The 10,415-nt window shown below is 37.4% G+C and overlaps 1 pseudogene; it reads right to left on the bottom strand.

The window, feature by feature from the left end:
• Positions 1 to 2,323: 2,323 nt before the first annotated feature.
• LOC125248420 lies at positions 2,324 to 4,862 on the bottom strand (annotated as a pseudogene).
• Between the last annotated feature and the right edge of the window lie 5,553 nt (positions 4,863 to 10,415).

Raw genomic sequence — 10,415 nt, 5'->3', positions numbered from 1 at the left:
TTGGACAAATATAGTTGATGACCCCTGGCCTAGAGTTATGGTATTCTGCCTTTGATTTACTGTCCATTAAAGTTTGCTGCATTTAAACTACAGTGTAGCCTGTGTCATACATCTGTCACTGACGCACTTGTGACACACACGATACCTGAATAAAAGTGTAGGTAGAACAAGTACTTGAGTTCTTGTTTTTACTAATTGAAAAACTTTAATGGCCCATTGTTCTCAAAGGACAATGATAGGTGACCATACATCCTCACATCCTCTTTACATGTCCTCTTTTTGTACCTAAAAAAATGTAAATTGCCTAAAATGTCCAGGATTTGGCTTTTGCTTTCTGCAGTTGCTATTCCTTCTCACAGGCAAATTTGGAATATCGCATAAAATATGTAGGCCTAAGTAATAATGTATGAGAGGCTGTGCAGTATCGTGAATAAGTCACGGCCGAAGGGCGTTGTTGCAACCCCTTCAGCTGTGGCTTATTCACGATACAGCACTAGCCTTGAGTACCTTATTGCTTTTATAAAACGGTTACCACACAACACAAATATTAAAGCCAAAAATACGTATCAATGTTGTATCCAAAGTAACTGATCATATGTTTTGTCATTTGTACATTTTGGTTTTGCATTACCAACCCTGTAAAACTACAGCATGAAAAAAACACACTGCAACAAACAGATATATTGTGCAATTTTAAAACCATGCAGTGGAAATGGAGAAAAAAATAAATAAATAAATAAAATAATTACTGCATCATTTAGACACACACAGACATCAAGAATCAGCATATGAATCTCAACAATGGTGATAAAATAAATGCTTCACGCTGCAATGCATGCTGGGTATCACCATAGGACAAAACTCCCATCATGCACTGCAGTATGAATAATTATTGTCACCACTGTTGAAGATTGTATGCTATATTTTCATGTATAAGCCCGAGTGATAAGAGTTGTTGATTGTTAGCACTGAAGCATTGTGGTGACAGTTGTTTAATGTTGTAAATTTGTTTCTGTCAAGAAACCAAAGAGACTTCTTTGTCATGCTAATTTGAAATGTCATTCAAGTGGATCTGCTCTTTTAGCCTTTTGATTCAGTAATATGTTTGTTATGAAACACTATTACAATTGACCCTTTGCAGGGAGTTTGAGTGACAAGCAATCTAACCAATCAGAATGCCGAATCCAAATTTTGTCCAACAAAGCAGTCAGGAGTTAGAAGATTAACCTCGGTGGATTTAAACTTGAAAAATGCTGTGTACCGACGTATTTCCGCGCTTGAAACAACATTCCTTCTCATGTTCATTCATGTTTATTTGATGCTATAAATGAACTAGTAGGAAGTGTTAGATTTTGCTGTATTTGGCCGTGCAGTCGTTTGGGTGGCTCGCCAATGTATTAGATTTCTCTAATACATAAAATAAGTAAGCTTGACCAGAGTTCTTGTGGGGAGAAGAATTTATTGAAGGTAGTAGTGTAGCACAGTTCTTCAGCAGCGATGTTAGCGTGTCAGCCTTCAAAACATCTTAACCCAAAGTTCTGTCTGTGGACAGAACTTATACATGAAGACAAAAGGGTTACAAACAATAGAACACTGTTAGGACCTCCCACAGGAGATCGATCTACCCTGTGATCTACTCTGAGCAATGCTGTTTCTTTGTCATTCACACCCATCAGTTGCTATGGGCCATATGTCTGTATGGGCCATTTGGTTCACACCTTTACAAACACAGAGTTGATTGCATCTGAGGCACAGTCACAATGTAAATGCATCTAACTAAAGATAATGAAAATACACATAATCTTTCAATCCCTCCTCTGATCATTTTTGATCATAAAACAAACTTCCATAAATCATGTATACAGCATGCTGTATACAGGTTTCATTACTTAATATAATGACAGAATAAGTGTTTATGATGAAGACTGCATCCTCCTGAATGCTTGAGTCCTTCTTATTTTGACATTGTGGTCTTGAGGAAGTGGCAGATAGTGTTGTTTTCTGTGGACGTTCAGGCACGTTCAGCTAGGTGGCCAGTGCAGTGCGGCCTAGGCGTTGGTCGTCTTTGGTCATCATCTGGAGTGCTGAAACACCTGCAATCACACAAAAGAGAAAAGGGAAACGTATCTTGCCAAGGAAAATATTTTAATCAAATAACACTAACTGCTCCTAAAACTGTCCCTATTTAATATTGGCAGGACACTACTGTGTTTATCAGTGGATGTATGTTTATGTCTTCGTCCTCAGGCAACAAGCTAGAGCCTAAAAACCCTAGTCCCGCCATTTCTGGACTCTGATAAACACTACTGCCATCTATCCTCATCTCTAGGTAGATGTTTCAAATCCCACTGGCTCACGTCGATCCACTTTTCTTTTCTTTGCACCTTAACTGCTCCATCAGCTACCAAGAGATCCTGATGTGGGCTTTTCCACCTGGAGGCTGTCAGATGTTAGATTTTCATTGGGCATGGGCCGGCCTGTGACATGTTCAAAGAAGCTTATTCCTGTTTTCCTGTGGTCATCCTGACTGCATTGGTTGTCTTCATGCAGTTCAACTCCATTTTCCATCAATGATATTTTTTCTTCTTTGTGCACTTCATTCTGCATCTGTTTAATGTCTGATTGTCTGTCTTGCACTAGTTGTCTTAATGCCGCTGTATGTGCACCTCTCTCCTTTACGGCTTGTTTAGCAGCACTGTCTACTAGGACATCATCTTTGGCTTCAGTTGTTGAGACTTCTGTGTATGCTTTCACCTTTGGGATGGGGTCTTCATTTGTGTTTTTTGCATACACATGGAGTACATCAGTTGTTGGATGAGATGTCACTAGTTGGTGCTGCAGAGAGAGGTTCTTCAGTTTTCCTGCGGCTCAAAAGCTTTCAGCAGAGTCTGCTTTTGCTTGTCTGTCAACTGCTGAAACCTCTTCAACAAGTTGTCCTCATCATCACTTTGATGTGTTAAAATCAACTTGCAATCACGAATCCAGTGTCCTTCTTCGTTGCAGTACCTGCATCTTCCTTGACTTTTTGCTTTTGGGTATCTCACATATTCATGTTCTTCATACCCCATTGTCCTGTTGTTGAATGACAAGGTTTTGGTTTGCAAAGCTCTGAGATTGACTTCCTGTGTTCTTTCAATCTTTGCTGACCATTCAACAATCTGCATGAATGCTGTTCCAATGCTGTCCCAGTCATCATACCTGATTTTAAGGGCTTTAGAAATCTCAGGTTTCAGTCCATTTACAATGCGGTTTTAAGAGGCATGCCGGTATCTTTACTGAGATCTTCATTGTTGTTCACACCGGCATATTCCAACCAAATTGTATGAAGCGTTCTTCATACTCAGCAACACTTTCTCCTGTCTTCTGCATGCATGAGGTAATTTTAGCCCAATTAACCTCTGCAGGTTTCAGTTCAAACAAGAATGTTTGTACAGCTTCCCATCCAGCCTCAATGTTCTCTTGAGACTCACCAGTCCTTCTTTCAACACTTTCTGTTAATCTCTTTTGGTCATTGTCCCTTAAGTTCACATTAACAATCATCACTCCGTCTAGTGGGTGCAAATTGTAGATTTTCTGCAAACGCTGAAGAAATTGCCAAGCTTTCCGTGGTTGTTTGTACACATCTGGCAAATCTTTTGACCATTTGTCAACTTGCTCTGGAGTAGCTGGCTGGTATGTTCTGTGTGGAACATATTTCTTTACCACTTTTGTGACAGTTCGAGTTCGTCGTTCACCATTTTCCTCATACTCCTCCTCATTGTCAATTTCAACTTCAGTTCTTCTGTTATTGACAATTACAGGAGCAAGCCTAACCTTCAAGTTGTTCTTTATGATATCATCATGTGTGTTTACATCGCTGTCAGAGTTCACTGTGGAACTGCTGTCACTTTCTCTAAGCAGATAAAGGTCTTGTTGATCCTCATTCTTCTGGAGATCACTGAATGGATAGAGAAACTCTTGTTCTGCTTTGCTGCTAGATCTTATGGAATGACTCTTTTTTCCAGAACAGTCTTTTGATTCCAATCGTTTGAAAAGCAAATTTAACAACTTGGTCTTCTCATTTAGTAGTCTTTCTTTGTCTTTCTTTTCATTCTGCAATTGTTCAGCCAGTGCTCGAACCTTTGCTTTCTCTGCTTTGTTCTCACGTAGTAATTGTCAGTCTCACACTTCTGTAGATGCTGTTGAATTTGTTTGACCAAAATTACAGACAAGCCATCTCTGTTTGTGTTTGCTCTTGAGCGCTGCATCTTTCCATAAGCCCTTTTAATGTCCGGCAAGGCCCATTGTCCATTCTCTGAGTGCCTAATGTTGTACTTCTGGCAGATGTCACCCTGGCACTTCCTTAGTCCCAGCCTTTTGTCCAAATATTCATTCAGATTTTCCATCATCTGATCAATAGTAACATTTGGAGGTTCTGTTCCATGTCTTTCTGTTGTTGGTCTCAATGCAGGGCCATTACCCTTGTTTCGTGCAGACTCAGCCATGGCAAGTACAGGAGATGTACCCTCAGAGGTGTGAAACAGAACAAAAGGTGTTAGAGCCGTTAAGGTGCTTATTCAGATTTAAATTCTCAGAAATCTTTTAGACTGACCATTTCAGATACACAGACAAATCAAACATATTTCCAAAATACAAAATTGTGTATTATGGACTCTACTTGTACTCCTAACAAGTTTTCAATATTACTGTTAAGACAAAACATTAATTTTCAGGCTAATTTCCTTGTTTCATTTCTGAAAACTTCTGACTGAAAAGACTTGTTCTATTCTTTTTGAGTCCTAGCTCACAAGGCTGAGTTTGTCTCTTAGACAATTTACTTTAGATCTTTCCGTATCTTTCATCGGAAGGCTAACCAACTTATAGTTCCATGGCTTTATGCCATCATCTTCTAACCCAGTTAGAACATTTATTTAAAAACTAAAATAGTGGCTACTGAATTAGCACCCAGTCAAGAAATTATAATTCTTGCAGCAACATCAGTCCCAAGACATTCTATGGTTTCTGCAGTCTCTGGATGAATGGACTAAACTGTTTCTTTAACAATTTCTACAGACACAAAGAGAAAGGACCAAGCCTTTGCTTCTACAATCTCTTAATGAACGGACCAAATTGTTTCTTAAACAATTCCTACACACTCCAGAGAAAGGACCAAACCGTGTACTATATATCTGTGGCTCCTAAAGTCTCATGAGAACGGACCAAACCTCTTCTTTAAATGATTCCTACAGACTCAAGAGAACAGGTCCAAGCTATAAACCTTATATCTATAGCTTCTACAGTCTCAGGAGAATGGACTAAAACATTTAAAAGGTTCCTACAGACTCATGAGAAAGGCCCAAGCCTAAAATTCTCAACAGTGCTACACTGTATGTGACTACACTACAAATTTTACTGGTCTACTTATTATTCCTTTTTTCTTTTCTTTAAGTTCTTTTAAGAGAGCTGATAAGTTTCACTCACCAAATTAGGATATTTGAGACAGAATCCAGTTGATTCAAATAAATTGTATCCACAGATGCAGTCTGTTGATCTTCAACATAAAAACTGTAGAATCTCCAAGACTTTTGTGTTCACTTCTTGTTGCAGTTGGTGAGTTCTCTTCTTGTCAGTCTCTCCTGGCTGGCTCGCCAAATTGTTAGATTTTGCTGTATTTGGCCGTGCAGTCGTTTGGGTGGCTCGCCAATGTATTAGATTTCTCTAATACATAAAATAAGTAAGCTTGACCAGAGTTCTTGTGGGGAGAAGAATTTATTGAAGGTAGTAGTGTAGCACAGTTCTTCAGCAGCGATGTTAGCATGTCAGCCTTCAAAACATCTTAACCCAAAGTTCTGTCTGTGGGACAGAACTTTATACATGAAGACAAAAGGGTTACAAACAATAGAACACTGTTAGGACCTCCCACAGGAGATCGATCTACCCTGTGATCTACTCTGAGCAATGCTGTTTCTTTGTCATTCACACCCATCAGTTGCTATGGGCCATATGTCTGTATGGGCCATTTGGTTCACACCTTTACAAACACAGAGTTGATTGCATCTGAGGCACAGTCACAATGTAAATGCATCTAACTAAAGATAATGAAAATACACATAATCTTTCAGAAGAGATGATCGGTTTACGAGCCTCTTGAGCTGAGGCGCTACAGCAATCTGTCACAACACATTAAAGAGCCACAAAATGGTTTTTATTTGAATTTCTTAAAAAACTACAGTTTGAAAGCTGGGACTTTGTTTAATATCATAAGTAACCTGCTTTGTCTTGTCTGTCGATGTGTTGTCAGTATCCTCTTTGCTCCGCGATGTATTTTTCACTGCATGTGACATGACAGCGCCATGGCTTGTCAGACAAAGCAACAGTAACTAAAGGGGGCAGGTCTTTGCGAAGGATCAATTGCACAAAAACAAATTATCTTAAAAACATAAAAAGGGTCAAGAGCCCAACTAAAACAAACCCTGACCACCACGATGGTGGCATCATTTTTTGACCAATAAAACAACAACATCTAAACATCTGTTAATTCTCAATAAGAACCTCTTTAGTGTGACAGAAGTCAATCTGGTTAGTAATAAGCGAATCAAATCTTTTAATCAGATCTTGAGAGATTTAATGTCTTTTACCTTCAGTTGATTTCAGTTAAATGGTTTTGGCTTAAGTCCATTGCAGTTCTTGTGTTTCTCTTTTCTTCAGCGATTCTGCTTGTTAACAGCAAGCATTCATCATTACTGTTCAATCATCACTTAAGTAATTGCTTAATTATCTCATTAACTTTAACTCTGCTTCAGTGTTATTCAGAGACGGACCAAATGTTCTCTGAGCAGAGTTGATTTAACTCTGGGATTTTACGTACTAAACTTCTCCATATAACCAGAGGTGGGAAGTCCAGGGGTCAGAGAGTAAAAGTCCTGCCATATTTTTATTCCACCCACTGAAGCATTAATGAGATAAATAAGTGTTTAATTGAGTGATGATTGACCATTATTGAAGACACCTGATGATAACAAGCAGAATCACCAAAGGAGAAAATCACTATTTTTAAGTTACCATCATTGAGGTCAGGGTTTGTTTTAGTTGAGCTCTTGACCCTTGACTTTTTAATATTGGATTTTGTTTAGGCAGTTTTAACTGCATTAAAACCAACCAAACAAGCAAAATTAAAAGATGATCAGGTGTTGTTTATGTTTTCTCATAATCATTATTTGCTCTGAATCACTGATCCCAATCTTAGCTAGATTTACGTTATAGATTACAGCAGCACTGTGATTTTACAGCAGAAGTTCCAATTTTATCAATTCAAAAAAATATATTTTTTGGAGATGTTGTATTTTCACATAAAAAAATATTTATTTTAGGCACACACAGACATCAAGATAAACAGATCAACTCTGAACATTAGAAAACAAGCTACTAAAAGTCACAGAAAAACAACAAAATTTAAATAGTGAGAATAAAGAAAATTACTAAGACAATTCAGCTCATAATTTATTCATGCAGCAATGCATGATGGGAGGCATGGATGAATTTTGATTGGTGGCACCCAGAATGCATTGCAACATGCTTTATTACTCTCACCACTGTTGAGATTCACGGACTGATTCTTGATGTCTGTGTTTAAATGAAGCTTTTTTTTTTTAAAACAGAATTAAAAAAAAAAAAAAAAAAATTGTCTTTGTATTGATAAAGTTGATCTGCTGTAGAATCACAGTGCTGCTGTAATCTATAATGTAAATCTAGCTAAGATTGGGCTCTAAACAAGTTCAGTCACTCAGATCAAATAATGATTATGTGAAAACATAACCAACACTACCTGATCATCTTTTAATTTTGCTTGGCTGGTTGGTTTTAATACAGTTAAAACTGCCCAAACAAAATCTAAGATTAAAAAGTCAAGGGTCAAGAGCTCAACTAAAACAAACCCTGACCTCGATGATGGTAACTTAAAAATAGTGATTTTCTCCTTTGGTGATTCTGCTTGTTATCATCAGGTGTCTTCAATAATGGTCAATCATCACTCAATTAAACACTTATTTATCTCATTAATGCTTCAGTGGGTGGAATAAAAATATGGCAGGACTTTTACTCTCTGACCCCTGGACTTCCCACCTCTGCAAATATTAATGTTTACTCATTTCATTAACATACTGCTGGCAATTTCAATGTGAAATGCAGGCAAACATAAGAATTGATAATGCTAATCCAGCATATGGTGATGAACCCTACACTCTTCAATATGGTGATTGTGGAGATGAGGCTCAGTTCATTCATTTCACCCCAAACTTCCTCCGAAACGACACACTGATTAAAACTTATGGGTCAAGAGGTGAATGTCATTTATTATCCTTCAACATCTATCCAGGTTAATGCACTAATCTGTTTGTATTATTAACATGAATATTTGTTTGTTTGTTTGCAGGAAAGGTCTTGGTTCATGAATGGGCTCATCTGAGATGGGGCGTGTATGATGAATACAGTAAAACAAATCCATTCTACTACTCTAATGGCCGTATTGAAGCTACAAGGTCATAAAACTTAATAAAAAATATTTTTTTTTAAATGTCCTTGTAAATTATCTCAACCATTGATTTCCTGTTAATCTTTAGGTGTAGCAAAAACATTAAAGGTCAGTTTTATGATGAATCACGTCAATCGTGCCAGACTGATCCACAAACTTTACTACTGACTAAAGGGTGCAAGTTTTTTCCTAACAAATATCAAAACACAGACAGCTCTATAATGTTCTTACCAAGCCTGGATTCTGTAAGTACAGATTTTACATGTTCCCACACATGCAAAATTTATCTTTGACCATTTGCAGTGCATTTCATGCAACATACAGAATGAAGTAATTATTTGAAATATTTGGTTTCAGGTGAGCTCATTTTGTCATGAAAATGAGCACAATTATGAAGCCCCAAACTTGCAAAACAAAAAATGTGGCAAACATGTTGCTTGTCACCATCATTGAGATTCATACGCTGATTCTTGATGTCTGTGTGTGCGATGATGGTAACTTAAAAACAGTGATTTTTTTTTTGGTGTTTGTGCTTGTGCTTGTTATCATCAGGTGTCTTTAATAATGATCAATCATCACTCAGTTAAATACTTTTTTTGTCTCATTAATGCTTCAGTGGGTGGAATAAAAATATGGCAGGACTTTTACTTTTTGATCCCTGGACTTCCCACCTTTGGTTTCTAGGCAACATCCTTAACATGAGTGCGGGCATTCTGAGAATGTTCTGGAAATGTAAAATTTCTAGCGGGGTCATTGTGTTTATACAAAGTTTATATAAACTGAGAAGTTTTCATAATCATATGGGTTGATGACTTGATTATTGCTGCCAGTGATATGAATGTGCTTAAATATGTGAAAGAGATGCTCTTGTCAAAGTTTAAAATGAAGAAACCAGACCTAAGTTTTGTAATAAGTAAACTGTCACAATACTTTACTAAGCCAACTATAGAACATTGGAATACTGTCAAGCATGTTTTAAGATATTTGAAAGGCACCCAAGACAAAGAACTGTGCTACAGAAAATGTGCAAATGAGAACTTGATACATGCATACAGTGACGTGAATTGGGCAGCTGATGTAAGTGATAGACGAGGCACTATGGGTTACTGCATTAGCCTAAACAAAAATGGTCCATTGGTCTCATGGAAGACCAAAAGACAGCCTACTATTGCACTGTCTACTTGTGAGGCTGAGTATATGGCATTATCTGCAACTGAACAGGAGTGTTTATACTTACAGCAATTGCTACAAAACATTGATGGTCTGAATTATGAGTCTAGAGTCTATGAAGACAATCAGGGTGCTATAACTTCAGCAAAAAATCCTTTGCATAGACAGAGATGTAAACATGTGGACATTAAATACCATTTTGTGAGATCGGTAATAAATGAAGGCAGAATTAGTCTAGAGGACTGTCCAACTGATGATATGGTTGCAGATGTACTAACAAAACCAGCAACAAAGCTTAAGTTGAAATTTTACTTGTATATGTTCGGTGTATGAATTTTGTGTACTTATGTTGAAATGATGAAATAAATGTTCGAGCAAGTGGGGGTGTTAAGATGTATAAGTATTATGCTCTCATTGGTATTCATTTATATTTGTATTTTATTTGTTTTCCCAGCTTTGTTTTTCTCTGTGGGACAGACAATCCAATCACAGTGTCAAGTGTATGTCATGACTCATGTGACCTAATTAATGACTGAATGATTGCACTTGCTTATTCTGTTTAATATAAAATGTGCCAATCAGAGCGATTGGATGTTGGGAAAGAGTACACAGTTTGGTTGTTATTTGCACATACTCTGTTAACATTCCCCTTATCACTGTAATAACATACTATTGATCCAAATTTCCAGTGAATAATATATCACAAGAATTTGAGGAAACTGAACTTCCTGGCATG

The sequence above is a fragment of the Megalobrama amblycephala genome, linkage group LG16, assembly GCF_018812025.1.
Source record: "Megalobrama amblycephala isolate DHTTF-2021 linkage group LG16, ASM1881202v1, whole genome shotgun sequence".
Classification (NCBI taxonomy): Eukaryota; Metazoa; Chordata; class Actinopteri; order Cypriniformes; family Xenocyprididae; genus Megalobrama; species Megalobrama amblycephala.
The sequence above is the reverse complement of the archived record's forward strand: the minus strand, read 5'-3'. Positions and strand labels throughout refer to the sequence as shown.